The 18,442-nt window shown below is 44.7% G+C and overlaps 2 pseudogenes; both read left to right on the top strand.

The window, feature by feature from the left end:
- Positions 1 to 7,539: 7,539 nt before the first annotated feature.
- Positions 7,540 to 8,417, top strand: LOC148026435 (uncharacterized; annotated as a pseudogene).
- A 520-nt stretch (positions 8,418 to 8,937) lies between these two features.
- LOC148026436 (uncharacterized) lies at positions 8,938 to 14,636 on the top strand (annotated as a pseudogene).
- Positions 14,637 to 18,442: the final 3,806 nt, after the last annotated feature.

Raw genomic sequence — 18,442 nt, forward strand, 5'->3', positions numbered from 1 at the left:
AGACTCGACAAGTTGCTACATACTAAAAAGAGATTAGTGAACTAAAGGCCAACCTCAATGCTAAGGGGGAAAAGGAGAAAACTTGGAGGCAACAGCTCAAAAACGAAAGTTAGGAGCTGGTGACGCTACAGCGCGAATGTAAGGCCTTGATACTACAACACCAGGACTTGGAAGCTCAACTATAAAGGGTCCAATTAAGCATGGAAGAGCTAGCAAAGAGAGAAGTAGAATGGAAACATGAATAGGAGCATCATCGAGAGCTCAATGACCTCATAGTCAGAGTGTCCCACAAGGAGAAGGAATAGGAATAGATAATATCATCCCTAACACGCAGGCAAGGGGAGAGCTCTGATGAGATGATGAAGAGAGCAGAAGAGTAGGCAACCCACAATGAAAAAAAGAGTCAAAACCTTAGCATGACATCTCGCGCAAGTCAAAAAAGAAAGCATACTTGCTAAAAGTAGAGCAGAGGCCACCCAAGTAAGCTTCCAAAACCAACAACGAGCCTTCCTAGATACCCTATTGGACGTCACCAAGTAGAGGAGGGAGAGTCCATAGAGGCAATGAAAAAGAAACTAGGAATGGCTCGTAGGGAACTGAAAGCAGGAGTGCAGATGCTGCCACAACCTAGCAGGGTTGGCCCAAGCCTGGAAGAGCAACGCCATTATCTCCTATTGGCAGGCCTAGCCTCGAAGGAAGTGGATGTTCTCAAGCTCCTCGAAGAAGAATAACCACAGGAGCAAATTCAAGCCATGAAGGAGCACAACGAGACGAGGAGTGGATCCCACTACCTTCCCCACCACAACTAGAGCCCCCTCAAGAACAAAATGTCATAGTAGAAAGGAGGGCGGAAGCGAAAAAGAAGAGGGCCATAATGTTGGAGCAAGCATGCAAAAGGGTGCAAGCACAACCTCCTGCAATTCCACAGCCTCCCATCCCACTAAAAAGGGACTGCTCACTCTTGAATTGGAATACAGAGTTATCAATTGGGAGCAGTGGGAAAATCACTGCCAAACTTTCAATTTCACCTTTCGATACCCAGCGGCTTTGAGCAAAGTACTATCCACTGAAGTAGTAACAGGATCTATGGTCAATACGACTTCCCAAAGATCTACAACATCAATGCCACAAAACCAGAGTAACCACTCGTCTTCTTGGAACAGGATCTATGGGACTCCATGGCCCATTTCCTAATGGAATTCTCCTCTTGCCCAAACCTTGCCTTTACATGTAATTATATTAGATTACTTAGGACTCTCCTCATGCAACCCCCCACACCAACAAAGTACCATCTCCTGCTGCTCTTTTTTGACATTGACGTAGGAATAGATGGATGTGCCATGACTCGGCTAATGCTGCGTGATGCTTTACTCCCATCATTTTGCATGGCCCTCCTTGAAGACATGAATGACAGTCAATTCACCAACTGTAGTCATCCATTTTTGTCCACCACCCCTCTCCATGTTAGAATAGGCCAAAAAGGGTACATGCTAAGTAGGCACTTCCTTAGTAACTCATTAAAGCCCCCTTTCCCCCCATCCCATGATCAAGAACCTAAAGCATAAATTCTCTATCTTGTACTACCCCACAGAAGTCAATCAAAAAAAAAAACAACATTACACATCGATCACAATCACAGCACCTAGGGGTCCTCAAGTTAGGTGCGTCTGGTAGCTTCGGTCAGCCGGCTCCATCCCTAACCCCTTGGCCTCATTTTGATTCTCCACTTCACGCTTAGGACAAATCAAGGGCAGGCCACACCTAGGGAGGTGACACTCGCCTATGGTTAGACCTGTCACCCTAAGTCGCTACACCTCACCTCCCTGAGATGCACCAACTGGGTCCTCAAGTGTGGGACACCACCGAGGGCTTGCCCAAGGTAGACCCATCTCCTAGTCCCACAAGCACCAGCACCACACACCCCCATAGGTAATGCACCCTTCTTTTCTTTCCACATACTCACAAAAGCATAGCCACCAGCTCTGGAGACCCCATCATCCATGCAATGCACTCCCCATCTTCTGTGACAATGTCACCATGTCAGCAAAATGAAGCAAGGGTACATTGAGGCAACCCCAATCAAAAAGTGAATCAAGAAGCTCATTTGGAATAGCGCATGAAAAGGCAACTGCGGAGGGCTAGGTGACATATCGATCTAACACCATAATTAATTTTAAAGATGGATCTACCCATCAGTCTCTCTCCATGTAGGGATTCGTCCAACTATATCTTCAATTTCAAGAAATAAATCCCTCCAAAACCAGTGATCATACCCAACACAAGAGCCTCCCAGTTCCAGAAATCCCTCCAACACACCCCCAACATGGTATGTCCACATTCTCAAGAACCCCCTGGCCACCCAACACCACCATTCCCCTCACCACCAGCAAGTGCCATGGGACTGGCACTCGTCTAGGGGGGGTAATGTTAACCCTCAGACGAATAAGGTGGAAAATCTAGAAAATATAAAGCAGAAGACAAGGCTAAGGCAAAGTGAAATGGAGGACGAAGATGCGCCAAGAAAAATATGGAAACACAAGAAGTACTAAAAAGTCCTAAATCAAGGAGAAAGGCGCACAAGGAAAAGTGCAAGTCAATACTTGTGTAAAAGAGCGCAAAGTGCACCATGATTTATTTTAAGAGCGTTGGACTCTTACCCGTGCAAATTGTAAAGGTAGATGGATGGTAGGAAGGAAGCTAAGAAGATAGGAGGACAATGGAAAAAAGGGCCTAGGCCATGGCCAACCATGTAAAAAAGGGGAAAAGGGAATGACCGCCCAAAAGGGATTTACGGCTTTGTATATAAAGTTCAAAAGATGAATGAGAGCTCATTCTTGTGTGTGGCCAAAAGTAGCTTTCTTCTTCTTCTTCTTCTTCTTCTTCTTCTTCTTCTTCTTCTTCTTCTTCTTCTTGCTTGCTTGCTTGCTTGCTTGCTTGAGCTCATGCTTGAGAGGAGTGTGAAAGTATGAGGGAGTGAGTGTGTGAGGGCGAGGGACTGTGGTGGAGAAGCTCTCCATCTTCTCCTCTCTTCTTCTCTTCTCTTCTCTTCTCTTCTCTTCTCTTCTCTTCTCTTCTCTTCTCTTCTCACAGCAATGGAGCTTGGAGCATGGAGCTTGCGGATGAAGCTTGCACTTGGATCGTGGAGCTACCGGAGTGCTCGTCAGGAGAGGAGGTAACTCAATCATGCATGGAGGTAAGCTCACTACACCCGCAGAGATGGATAGTGTGTCGACTATATGAGAGGTAGCCATTAGTTCTCGGCTTGGAATGCTTGGAGCAATAAGCGGTCTGTGGGTCTCAATGGTTGATCACCTCTACAGGTAATCTACCTACCTATGGCATTTAGGCTCTATCTGCATGGTGCTACATGGGGTGTGGATGTGTCTCTTGATCTTAATTGAGTCGGCGAGACTGGTACTGCCATACTAGAGAGCTCGTTGATCTCATCTTTGATAATGGGTTCTACATCCTTTAGGTGCACTTGGGCTTCTCTCACCCACTCCTTGATCTTATCAACCACTTCTAAGTGGTGCCTCAGATCGGGACATTCTCCAATCTTGGCACTTCCCTTTTCTGTTTTCTAAGGAGTAGATGTCTCTACTTTTGCATCCATGACTTGTTTTCCCTTTGATATCATGATGGCACTATTCATCTTAAAAGCATAATCTTCATCTTAGCCCTCTTTTTCCTTCTTCTAAGGCTTTTCTTCCCTATCGAAGCTACATCAAGTTTGCTAGGTCCTAGTAATGAAATACCGAAGTACCTTGCCTATGCTCGGGTCATGACATTCAGTAGAATTGGCATGGCTTCTCCATCAAGTGTTTCAACTCTGAAGAGTCCCAATGGTACAAATGGCACAATAGCCGAACTAGTGAAAGGTCGGCCTTGTCTCGATTGGCTTGCTCCCTTTCGAGGTATCAAGATGAGATGTGTCCTGGGTGGCCACAAGTCTAGCATGCGATGGGTTCCTAGTTCTATCCTCCTAAAGCTCTACCTCTTCCCCTACCCAACTCTATCACCGGCACTAGTTTGAAATCCATCAAGATGGGATTACCTTCTTCATTGTATGAGATGTAAGGATTCACGTATACTTCATCCTCGTTCGGCTCCTCTATGTAATGTATTAAAGCACCACTCAGTGGGGATGGGTCACGATGGGTCCAGGTGGTCTAGGTATCCCTGTGGGGTTGATATCCATCCTAGGAACATCTGGCTTTCAATCATTGGCTGCTAGTGGAGCTCCCCTTCCAAAATATGGTGGTCTACTCCCTAGGTAGTAAGGTTGATTATATGGTTGTGAGTATGGCAATCACCTAAGTAATTTGTCAAGAATCGCGTGGTGGGGGGACTTGCTCAAAATGCTACACCGAACACACACAGAATGCACAAGGAGAAGCTCACTCAAGAGACAAGAAAAGAGATGGAGGCCAAAAAATTTCCTTGCTGGTTTCTTCTTCTTCTTCCACACACTTTACAATGTACACAAAGTATAGATAAGATACAACATAAAGGAAAGTGGCCTACTAAGTCAAACAATGCATAATCGACTACACTAATCGACTAGCACTATAACTATGCCAATTGTAAATAGGTGTAACAACCTGAATATAATAAGTAATGAGATAGTGGCCATGTGAGAGTCATAATGACCACTAATGTGCTAAGTGTAGACATGTGGACCCATCTAACCAGGCGGTCCATCATTAATGTCCGCGTGTGTTGAGCTTGTCATCTCAACATAATTGGCAATGCATTACATCATGGCCAAACCTACCACAATTGGCACAGGGTCTAGATCTAGGATACATACACTCAACCGAAAGCTAGTTTGTTCTGCAATGCACACATTACATGTGAGGTCATACGGGCCTTCTCATCATCTCTTGCAGCCTAGCCAACTCTAGCTTCACATCTATCAACTCCTGGTGGCCAACACTCTTTTCCTTATCTTGGGTGCTTTAGCTAGATCTTTCACTAACAATCGTATCTCTTTTTGAGGTTCTAGAGGTAGTGTTGTCTAGGGTTGTGAGTCTTGAGCTCCTCTCCTCGAGTAGATCATCCACTCGTATGACTTCGTCAAAGACCTTAGCTAGCACATCACTTTGCATGGTTGAGTTACTCTCCAAGGCCTTATAAAGCTCTTCGCTTCAAATTCTGCTTATCAATACAATGGAGATTGCTCATTCACTAGGTCGCTCTACCAATTGGGATTCTCTTAAAGAGACTTTGCACGTGGGTGACATAGTCGCATATATCCTCCTTGTCCTTTTGACTGGCATTCATCAATCTAACGATCAAGTTGTCAAAGTATCCCACCTCAGAGAATCTCTTGATGAAGAGACGCTTTTGGTTATTGAATTCATTGCATTTGGCATTGTCTAGACTAGTATATCACATCCGTCCTTCGGCCCCTAAGAAAATTCCAAAGCTTATATGTGTTAACCAAGATCAAAGAGACGATTATCCTTGCATACTTGCTCGAACTGTTCCACAAAGCTATACGGGTCATTGTCGGTGATACTTGTCAAGTTGCTTGGCAACCACAAATATCTTAGTTTGGCTCCTAGAATTTGGGGTGATTCCTAGTCCTACTAGCAACAAAGTTGCCAAGGCTACTCCGCTATGCCCTTTGCAGCCATGTTGTCTAAGAGTCACTTTGTAAGAAGCTCGCTCAGCATAAGGTTGGCTTCTTAGTGCTCTCTCTCTCTCAGCATTTGGTCTTGTCTTATTGCGGTTGGTAAGCACTAAGAAGTATTGGACCTTGTGCATTTCTATGTCTTGCCTCATCTTTTGAGTTCATTGCTCTTGATTGTAGGCAATTATGCCTTGCAGCTCTCCTTTCCAACTTTCCTCTTCCTCAAGATCGACTATGATATCTCTGGCTAGTCTACCGTGATGCTCCATTTTAGTTTGCAAGTCATACTAGATTAACATTTGTTGGATGTAAACTGGGAATTCTCCCAAGTCAAGCTCATCATTTTGCAGGTTAGTGTTGGTTCCCAACATGTTACCAAGTCTCTTAGGCAAATAGGATATCGATCAGATTGATCAAGTTGTGTAGAGCTACGTCTCTAATTATGCCTATCACTATTGCTCCCTGGGAGCTCACTGATTCAAGTCTCTGAGTATTCAGTGATTGGGACCCTTGCTCACTATTTGATGTTTTGGGTTTCCTCCTACTAGTGGGTTTGTTCAACTTATCTTATTTTACGTGAATTCCTTGTTATTCAAAACAATCATCAATGTTACAGATACTCAAATGCTAGTGGTGTGCTCCTCAAAGTGCATTGTGTGAAATCAGGCCTTCAGATTTTTTGGTGCATGTCAAATATTCAAATGATGTAGTGTGCAAATTCAATAAAAATAGTAGAGTGCAACATATGCTTTTCCTAATCCTTTCATGCATTTAATAGCCACTCTAACTGGTTTGTTCTGATCTCTATGGCATCCTAGACATGTGATCTGAGGGATAGTAGGTTTGGTCAATTCGTCTAGCTCTGTATCAAACACACCACACTGAGGATTAGTGGGGCCACTATCACTTTCTGAACTGTTAGATTGCAATTCGTGAGTCTGGTGGCCCTATGATCCATTCCACGTGTCTTGAGGCCTATAGGGGTGTGGTCTAGCTTGGGTTTATAGCCTCTTCCTATCTAGGGTGGGTCCAATTTGCCAGAATCTAGGTTTTGCACAACTCCTCTGAGTGACAGTATCTGAGTTGCAACCCTGAGTTGTAGACTCGGATGTCCAAGTCAAGTACATGTCCAAGTCCAACTTGTCTAAGATCCAATGCTCTAGCACTCAGTCATCTGAGTCCGTGTGGATGGCTGTCTGAGGCCAAATTAGATCCAGGGTCACTTGTGACTCGGACTGCATGAGTCAGTTGAGGCCACCGTACGAGGCCATAGATGATGTCCGAGTGCAGTGGTCAGGTTGTAGAACTATGAAAGATCCCTCAAATACTCCTAATGCATGTCTTAACAATGCAACTAGGGTACTAACTAGGATCAATAAGCATTAATTGACACTTAGAGCATACTTGTAGGCTTGGGGATACGAGAATGTGAATTGATGAATGAATCTATTCTCCTACCCTGTAGCTCTCTCCTCTCTCTCTCTCTCAAGCATGCCCTACAGGGGTTGACAGGACAGGACAGGACACAGAGCAGCAAACAGGCATGTCTCTCTCTCTCTCTCTCTCTCTCTCTCTCTCTCTCTCTCTCTCTCTCTCTCTCTCTCTCTCTCTCTCTCTCTCTCTCTCTCTCTCTCTCTCTCTCTCTCTCTCTCTCTCTCTCTCGCCGCGCTGTTTGCCCTGCCTGGATTGCACAGCCTGCGTATGTCGCCCCTGCCTTCGATGGCCCCGCCGCCACCAGTTTGTTGCCCGTCACATAGCCTTGCCTACCCCGCTGCCTGTGACCCTTGCCCCCCTGCGCCTGCTCTGCTCGCAACCCCCCACAGACCCGCTGCCACAGTCCCCCCAATCCCGCAAAATCTCCACAATCCTCGAACCAGGAGGGGGCTTTTTTCCCGTGAGGCGACATGCCGCTCGAGCTCCATAACGTGGAGCTCCTAATCAGCCAGGCTATCAAGGAGGTGAAGAAAGATTTCAAGAAGGATGCGGATAATGCCTTGAACCAAGAAACCCGCCGGCTCCATGAGAGGATCCGGCGACTGGAGGAGATGGTGAAGACACTCACGAAAGAGAAGAGGGATCTCAAAACCGACCTGGACAAGCTACAAACGGAAGTGTCACATCTACGGGAGGCAAGAGAGGATGCGGATTTCAAAGCGGACCTCCGAGAGGCTATCACGAAGGAATGCCCAGAGGACCTCCAGGTATGCATTAAAACCAAAGTTGAGGCTTCGAGAGAGGGATGGGAGGAAAAAGTCAAAGCAAACATGAAGGAAGAATTAGAAGGGAATAAGGAGGGGTGGATTGAGGTAGTGAAGAAGAACATTAAGAAGGAGGTCCAGGAAGAAAATAAAAAGGAGGAGGTAGTCCGAGTTCAGGAGACCTTAGAGGAGGAGAGGCTTAGGAACGCGCGTAGATTGAACATGCGTATTATCGGGCTCCCCGAAGGGCCTCTCCGGAGGAGGACGCACGCGAGCTATGCACCCAACTAGGGTACACGAGCATGCCCTTTACTCAGGCATGGCGTGCAGGACGAGATACTACCAGGGTCAGAGCTCTGATATTACATATGAGCACACCGGAGGACAGAGCCACTTTCTTTCGGAAGCGGATTTCACTCCGAGGGATGACTGGGGCTCCCATCTTCATGGATGAGGACCTGACTCAGATGCAGATTGCACATAGACGAGCATGCATGCCACAGATACTCCAAGCACGTAGAGAAGGCCGTAAGGCCTTCTATCGAGATGGCCGGATCTTTATAGATGGACGCCCCACCAAATAGGGGGGCGTGGCCTATGAGACGGGGCAGAGGACTGTACAGGAGACCTCGATACGTGTGGCAGTTTGGAACTGCAACGGCTCCCTATGGTCACGACCGGACAGACTTGAGGAGATTTTACCCGACCATGATGTTATATGCCTCACAGAGACACATGAGAGCCCAGAGAGAGGGCTTCCACGCATTACAGGATTTGAGTGGGTATCTGCATACCGGGCTACTACTAGGCAGAGTACATCTAGGGGCTCAGGAGGGGTGGCAGTTCTATTCCGTCAGGGGATACAGAGACATATCCAGTTAGTGAGACGAGATGAGGAAGCCAGTTACATATGGATCAGAGTGCAGATATCATATGAGAGATGGATCTATATGGCAGTATGCTAATTTTCACCACGAGGGTCCAGATATGCTACTACGCAGGGTGATATTCAGGCCAGAGATTCCCCCTCCCCTTATTCACAGCTCTCAGAGGACATTATTCTGTATTCTAGTTTGGGTGAGGTCTTCCTTATGGGGGACTTCAATGGTTGCACACGGAGCCGACAGTGTGAGAGTTTTGATATGGAGCAGCCAGAGATCATGAGAGCATTAGACCCTGAGGAGTTGGGAATCAGTCGGGAGTCAGCAGATACTGGGCCAGACGCCACAGGGTATGGAGGGCATTTACTTGAGCTTGGTAGTAGACATCATCTCGTTATTTATAACGAGATGGCACAATGGCCATATTCAGGAGGTCTTACACGCTTCCCACATGGGGGGGGCGAGAGTACTGTAGATTATCTGCTCGGACCAATCGATGGGATGCGTACTATTGAGTCCTTCGGCCTTGGGAGACTTCCACTCAGTGCCGATCACACCTTTCTCAGTTTCTCACTCCTCACCTCATTACCATCACCACCTGCAGATATCATACCCCACATGCATACTACCATACACTTCACTCATGAGCTCTCACATGTATACTCACAGCATCTGGAGGAGCACATCACGTCACTTGATCCATACGCACCCCTTGATACACTGACCACTGATATCACACGCATTCTGCATGATTCTGGTACACTCAGTTTTCCACATCACACATACACGCACCCCCCTCGGACCGGTACCATGCCACAAAACAGGTGATATGATGATGAGAGCAAAGATCTACGTTGACAGCTACGAGATTTGGAGGCCAGAGGAGAGATCACACACAGACAGGCGCAGAGACACATGCACCGCTTGACCCGCCGTAAAAAGCGAGAATGGGAGGAGGAGAGATATTGGGATATATACAACCTTCTTATGAGCAGAGATTGTGCAGAGGCATGGAGGTAGATCAGAGAACCACGCTCACCCACACTGATACATGACCCTGCAGTATGGCATGGATACGCACAGAGTTTATATCATGTACCCGCACAGCTGCTGATACCCACACCATGTACACTGAGACCGGGTATTTCATCCTTTTTCACCACTAGTATGGTGAAACATGCTATCTCACGGTTACAGCATGGCCACGCTCGAGACCAATTTGATCTTCAGGCACAGCATATTATATATGGTAGAGACACATTGGCTCCACTCATTGCTCACCTCTTCAACCGTGCATTGTCTGAGGGGTTCTCTGACTCGTGGACAGAGCACACCATTGTACCTATCCACAAGTCAGGGGATCCTATGGATCCTAACACATATAGGACCATCATTATTGGGCCAGTTTTGGCCAAACTTTATGGCACAGTGATGGAGGAGGAGCTCAGCACGCTGGCAGAGAGAGAGTGCATGCGCACACCTGGACAGGCAGGGTTCAGATGGGCATTTTCTACCATAGACCACATCTTCACTCTCCGTTGTCTGATCGACCAGACACGAGTGAAGAAATAGAGATTGTATTGTTGCTTTGTGGATTTCCGCAAAGCCTTTGACATGGTTCCGAGAGAGAGGCTTTTCAGACGCCTACTTGATCTGGGGGTGGATGATGACATGATGTGGGGTATTTATGCACTATATGAGCAGGTTATTGGCAGAGTTAGATGTCCGGGAGGTATATCAGATCCCCTTGTGAGCACTATTGGTGTGAAACAAGGATGCCCACTCTCACCGACTCTATTTGGGCTATACATTGATGAGATAGCAGAGTTTATTCAACAGCGAGCCGGTGGAGGTATAGATCTCAGTGGAGCCATAGTTCATATCTTACTATATGCAGATGACATTGTGTTGGTCTCAGATTCAGCTCAAGGATTACATCAGCATTTATTAGCATTGGATGATTTTTGCATACAGAGAGGCATGACAGTGAACCTTGGTAAAACCAAGGTTTTTATATTCCATACATCAACTCAGATACGCAGACAGAGTATTTTCATGGCACAGCAGGAGGGAGTATTGAGGTCACTGGATCATATGTATATTTGGGAGTCACCTTTATACTAGCTTCAGGGACTTTCTCGATGACACAGGCAGCTCGTGACCGCCTCACTAGAGGATACTCAGCATTGGCTCTTATGGAGCGACAGTGTCATCAGGCACATTTCCAGGAGCCCACACCAAGGGGTGGCTCTTTGATACTCTAATCACTCCAGCACTGATGTATGGAGCAGCTATATGGGGGCCAGGCCTTGCCGATTATGTATGGACATTGATGGAGAGACCTCAGGTGATCATGATATCTAGATTGATTTGCAGCAAGGACTCAGTCCCACATGACATTGTGCGAGCAGAGCTTGCCACACCGCCCATGCTAGTCGAGGCATTATTTCAGACAGTCTGCTTCCTACACAGATTTCAGGATATGGACAGAGATCGCATTGCATACAGAGCATATATGGCATCTCAGGAGATGGCTCGAGCGGGGGATACCACATCATGGTATGCACAGACTAGAGCTTGGTTTGACAGACATGGGCTGGACATTGATAGACTCCCACCTCTTCTATATGATACTCAAGCTCCCACTTACACCCTCTCTCTCTCTGAGAGGAACAGAGTCATCAGACAGGAGATATGGCATATTTATATACAGAGGACATGGGTCAGCCCTACACAGCCACTGCCATCAAAGATGGCACATTATTATACACAGTTCTTGAGCATATCAGAGCAGGGATTGATAGAGATTCCGAGATGTATGCAGATCTATATGCCACACTGATTGAGAGTTCTTATTGGACAGCTCAAGGTATCATCACATCAGCTTATGATTGAGAGTGGCAGAGCCAGTGGCATCCCACGGGAGGAGAGGATATGCCCCCTTTGCAGATCAGAGGTGGAGAGTGAGGAGCATTTTGTTCTCAGATGCCCGGCATACTCAGAGTTGAGATCTAGATACACATTGAGCAGCTCACTTCAGGGATGTATGACTGATATGGATCAGAGATCATTTGGCCGTTTTCTGGGAGAAGCGTGGCACATCAGAGAGCATAGCACACAGCGGGTCCCAGTCAGAGAGGGGCCCACCCAGACGACTATTACACAGTTCTTTCAGACAGACAGAGTGAGAGCTACTGTACCAGCCTCCAGCCAGACCTCCGGGCTCACACTATAGCAGGCTGAGGACCAGTGTACCCAATGCCACACGAGGATCCGTGGGTTTCGGACCCCACAGCCACATCGACAGGAGATCCGGAGGATTCTTGATCTACATCGACAGCAGACTGAGATCCGACGACACTCGACACATTGGATCTCAGATCTCCAGTTTGCTCTTTCTCCACCGCCGATGTACCACATCCTGCATCCAGGAGGGATCACCTACTATTAGCGACTTCGAGGACTGCTACTACATCCCAGGATAGTATATCTCCCTGCATCTGTTAAATATACACATCGCACCACTTTATCACAGCCGACAGTTGTTCCCCTATCACAGCCGACATTTGTTCCCCTTTTGTAGCCATTATCTGGAGTACCAAAGCTACATACGCACATACACATACACGACACTTATCACACTCACAGCACCGTATTTTCAGTTTCCAGTTTTTAGCTTTTCATTCAACACTTTTATTTTGGATAGCTAGACCTCATCAGTTGTATCACAGTTTGTCTCATAGGCCAGTTTTGGTCTTTAGAAGACGTTAATATAACTCTCTCTCTCTCTCTCTCTCTCTCTCTCTCTCTCTCTCTCTCTCTCTCTCTCTCTCTCTCTCTCTCTCTCTCTCTCTCTCTCTCTCGCAGGTCACAAGGATGGCTTCATGGACAAGCACACATGCAATAGCTCCTCCATTGTCAAATCCTCTCTTTGACTTCGTGGCGGTCATTGCATTTTGAGGATGCATAAGCAACGAGGATACAAGGTGGCAGAGGTTTCTGCCAAGATTGCCAACGCTTAGCATTCAGCTCTGGAATCACCCCAACAACTCAAACCTCCATTCCAGGTTCTGACAAATGAGCTGGACCTCACCCTCCCGTGTCCCCTGCTTATTGCCGTAGAAGCTAAGAACCAGGAAACATGACTACGATTGGAGATACTAGTGAGTACCTTTCTCGGAGTGGACTATCTGTCGCACACAACAAAGCCAACTCGACAACCACAAGTTCATCGCTCTCTATTGGTATGTTGGAGCAACCAAGTGTTGGAGAAATCTCACATGATGGGATATGGAATTTTTTGGTGACACTTCAAGCATCAATCAATGCACAAAATCAAGAAATCACACGCTTGGCTCTCGAGTGTCAAGCATTGGAAAGCAAGAATTGATAGTTGAAATAGACTGTGGAGGAATAGGCCAAGAGAATCACAGACTTGGAAATGAGTATGGCAACATGCACATGCATGGAAACACCAAAAACATGGGCCAGAGTAGTAGCACATACTCCCCCAAATGGAGACATGTATGTACTTCATGCAAAGGGTGGTGATGCAGTGGTAAATGATGTGGATGCATGTGAACGTAAAGAAAGAGAAAAGCAAGCCCAAAACCTAATTATTTGGGGATTGCCCGAAACAGATGATGAGACTGTACTTTCTCTTAATACGGAAGTCATGGAGTTTTTTGTAAGCATTTTGCCATGGCAGAAGTACCTGTCTTTAGTGCTCGACGTATGGGCAAGAAGAAAGAAGATGGGAAGGCAAGAGCCATTGTATACACTCTATCGAATGCACATAAGAGAACTGTACTTTTAGACAATAGTCAATTATACTCAAGGGAACATATTTTTATGTAAATGATGATCGCACGCCCATGCAATAGGAGGAATGTCGGAAGCAATACAATAAGCGAAAGAAATCTAGTGATAACACTTCAAAGGATGCATAGGGATGCACAACCCATGGGAGCTGTACACTTGTGAAGGTGTTGTTTTGGAATTGTAGAGGTTTTCCATGGCATAAAGGTGAAAGCATTAATGCTATGGTTGGTGATGCTGACATTGTGTTCCTCGCCAAGACATGGGAGCGGGAGACATGTAGAATTTCGGATATCCCAGGGTACATAATTCATAGTGTATATCAGCCACATGTAGGAGAAAAAGAGAGCAAGGAGGTGTCATTTGGAAGAAATGATTGATGTATGTAAAATAGACCGACATAAGCGGTACATATGGATTATGCTTAAGCACACTACACCGATGTACATTACAGGATGTTACATTCCACACAAGGAGTCCCCCTTCTATGCACGACATGAAGTGGATTCGCAACAACATTTTGAAGATTTGAGTATGGATGCATGCATATATATGCAACAAGGACATGTGATGGTCTTAGGTGACTTAAATGCGAGTATTGGGTGTATGCAGTTTCAACCCATAGCACGTGATGAGCTAGACAAGGAAGAGGTTGTGGATGTAGATGCACATTGTTGTAGACAGTCTAAGGATACAAACATTAACGCTCATGGACGTGCTTTGATGGATACGGTTAATGGTTTGCACATGCCGATATTGAATAGTATGAAATTTTTCCCCGATACTGAAGGATAAACATGCTACTCAGCTAGTGGAGGTTTCAGTGTGGTAGACTATGCAATGGTACACATGAATGATTTATACATGATCAAAGAGTTATGGTTAGGTGAAAAACATCCAGAATCGGATCATATAGCTTTACGCTTGACACTTGATATTTGCCACCATGTAGGACATGCAGGGGACACCGTAGGTACTGGTGCATTCCGTATTGATGTAGACAAGAAACAAGCATATGTTGGTCACTTGGATAGTCTTATGAGCAATCTTACTAGGAGCACATGGGCTGATCTGAGAGATGCAATGTTAAATACGGCTATATAGGTTTTTGGGAAACCAAAGAGCTGTCACAAAAATATCCAAAGATTGCCATGCAAGAAATGGTTTGATGATGAATGTAAGGCTGCATGTAGAAAGCTGAAAATCCTTCCTAAGGGACAAGAACAAAGTGAGGCAAAAAAATGATATAATGCTCTCATGTGTAAAAAGCGGCGACGATATGTAGTGGCCAAAGAAAGTGAAGATGCTCGAGAGTTTGAGAAATGTCCAAGGAAAGCATGGAAAAAATTGCAAACCAAACGATCAAATGTCATGGGGGATTTTACTTATGCTGACATGCTATCGTATGTTACTGAACTTTACATGCATAAAGGGATACAGCCCATCAAATGTGATGTACATATGCAACCATTTAGTGCTCTGTTCACTTTAGAAACATTGGAGGCAGCCCTCAACAAGATGACTAATGGAAAAAGCATGTGATACTTTGCAGTTGAATGCGGAGATGTTGAAATGGACAACAAAGGAGATGAGACAGTTTATGTTGCATGTGATACATCATGCTTTTGCATATGGTTTTCCCTAAGAATGGCAAGAGAATTGGATACAACCATTGTATAAGGGAGGAGATTGCAATTTGCTCGCAAACTACTACACGATTATGGTTAGTTCAGCCATGGCAAAGCTATTCAACACTATCCTGGAAATGAAATTGAGTAAATGGGTAGAAAGTAATAACAAACGAGCTTATGGACAAGTAGGTTTTTGCCTTGGTCATAACATCATAGACCATTTGGTTACTTTACGTGTGCTTATGAATGAGAATCGGCTTGAGGGAGCAACCTTGTATTGCTATTTTGTGGATTTTAAGAAGGCTTTTGACACTGTACCAAGGGTTGGTTTATGGCAACAAATGCAAGAATTAGGGATCCCAAATGATCTATGCATGGGAATTTCCAAGATATATCAACCAATGGTGTGCCACCTCAGAGGTCACAATGGGTTGTCACAAGTATTTGAGAGTAATATGGGAGTCAAACAAGATTGCCCTCTCTCCCCTACATTATTTGGTTTATGCATTTATAAGCTAAAGGAAATACTTCTCACTGCCATGAATGAAGAGGAAGCCAAAAGCCTGCATATTAGTATGTTTTTCATATTGCTCCTGCTTTATGCAAATGATGTGGTCTTCTTTACATATACTGGGGAATGTATGCAACAGTTCATGGGAATTCTTGAACGGTTTTATCAAGATAGTGGTTTGACATTGAATGTATCAGAGACAAAGCTAATGGTTGTGCGCACTAACCAATCAAAGACCCTACCAGAAGTACATTATGCGGGGCAATCTGTAGAGGTAGTATCTACATTCAAATACTCGGGGATTGAGATACCTGTAGACCACAGATGACATACATGTGTGTACCAATGATTAGCGGTAGCGAAAAGCAAGTATTATCACTTTGAAAATGACTACAGTCATACAGTTACTAAGTGCTGGAAAATACATTGTATGATTTTTCATGCATATGTTCTACAGACAGTATTATATAGAGTGGAAGTGTGGGGGGGAGCATCTCCTCATCTACATGGAACAACATTGAGAAGCTACAAAAATCTTTTATTCATAGACATTTGGGCATCAAAAGCACCACACCATATGTACTTATGCTTTTGGAAATCAGCCGTCTGTCAGGTGTCTACTAGTCTCAATCCACGGCACACCTTTTAATAGTCCATCAGTAGGTTTTTCGAAAATGATCCCACCCAATGCTCCCTTGGAACATCATGGGGTTTCACTTATGCCCTACTAAGTCTATTTCACAATAGAAGAGTTCTAGCCAAATCCACTAGGATTGACCTAAAGTTTCGAGTTCCTAAAATCAGATGGGTCTCCTAGTAGCTAGCTAGCATCAGTAATTCTGAGTCCCACTTTTACAGGATTACTCAATCTGAAGCAGACTTGCCATTGCACTTGGTTCAAAGAGAATGGGAGATGGAGGGGAGTGCGGTACGTCAACCCTCCTGCCCATAAGGCAAAATCCCATTCCAGCCCCCTAAAACAATGCAAGTCGGTTCTACCTAACGATTACTAGTTGGTCAACCATCTTCCTATTTCTATTGCCGATTTAGAAAAGCTCCTAGCTAACTGAGACCACCCTATCATTGGACAGACCCATTGGGTGTTATGCCCACCTGCTTTCCTTTGATGATGGGATCATCTTTAGTTTTTTAATTACCTACATCACATGGGACATATACAACTAGCTTCTTTATTAGTCCATTAAATTACAGGTTCCTTCACATAATTTATCTAACCGACACGCATACAATTCGAACAGTAAAGCAAACTTATTTATTATATTAGAATCTTATTACAAATTCCATCCTTCTAACCCAGTGAAAGATACACACAATTCCATGAGGGTATTCTATCCACCAAGATTCCACCCTCATAACTAGTATTTAGGATTTAAGGATCCCATCCTAGGTCACGAAGGGACTCGTCTGATTCTTGGAACAATGCAGGATTTATAGCCAGAGCCCCCTCTAGCGCCTACATTTTCTACTATCCGAGATTATCCCTACTGACAAACCTTTGACCTACGAAGCCAGTTCAAGCCTCTCGCAGCAATAATCATAACCTCCTTGGAGTAGGGTCTCGCCGCTAGCTTGGGGGTAGCCTAGTGCGATCCTTCATTTTATTCTATTTGACAATAATTTCAATCAAAGATCTAGATTCTAGCAAACACAAACAGTCCTTTCAAATGTATATCAAATGATGCAATGACAATCACACCGTCATGCAATTCACAACTTCACATAGCCAAGGTAGACCTTATCCTAAGGTAACCTTACATTCTAATGAGGATTCTCCTCCCCATAAAGAAGTGTTGAGTACATCTCTTATAACATGTTAAGCAAGGCATGAATTTCCCGTTTGGGTTATCTTAACCAACATAAGCAAAATTCCTTAAAGAAATATATTATGCCAATAACTCAACGAGATGACTTATAGGGCTCTCAAATAGACAATCAGTTTCTATAACAAATGTTACTCATCTCTTAACCTTGTTGCATTTGACCATAACTATGTCTAATGCGCATACAGACATATGTACAATAACCTTTGGCCATTAATTCTAACATGATTCTATGACTTAGAATCTTAATTAATCTAGTTGCAATTCAGAACGATTAATTGTTTATGCTTGTACTAGTATCCTTTCTAGATGAGTTACCAATTCGTGTAAGTGAAGAATATGGAAGCTAATATCTTATGTAATTATTTTATATAGCAAAATAATAATCTAGTAATGAATAAGCTGGCTTGGCAGCATGACGACATTAGGAATTTCGTATTTACTCGCCCTTGCATTAGCCACACCCGATGTTCCATTGGTAGTCGCAACTTCGATAACCTCGGCCACTCTTGTATCATTGGCAATACCTATTGCTTGACCGGTTGCGTTGGTCCCTATGGTTTTTCCACTTCATCACTTTGGAGCCATCGTCCACGAGTGCTTGGAGAGATAGGGAAGGTGGAATAGATTTGAGATAAGAGAGCATAAGAGAATATGGCTTAATTGAAGATCGAGACAGGGAATTGAGCTAACTCTCTCCCTTGCAGCCTCTCGAGGTAACTATTCTCTCTCTCTCTCTCTCTCTCTCTCTCTCTCTCTCTCTCTCTCTCTCTCTCTCTCTCTTCTTTTTATAAAATCTTCAAACTAACTAACACATCGCTTTGTCTTTTCTTTTAAATGACATCCAGTTCTAGAAATCTCCATATCTTTTTTTTAAGGATAATATCTAAAATATTCTAGTCTTGTCCAAAAATCTAATATTTTTAC

Source organism: Lygodium microphyllum, chromosome 13 (assembly GCF_053477565.2).
Source record: "Lygodium microphyllum isolate KBCC chromosome 13, Lygodium_microphyllum_v1.1.10, whole genome shotgun sequence".
Lineage (NCBI taxonomy): Eukaryota > Viridiplantae > Streptophyta > Polypodiopsida > Schizaeales > Lygodiaceae > Lygodium > Lygodium microphyllum.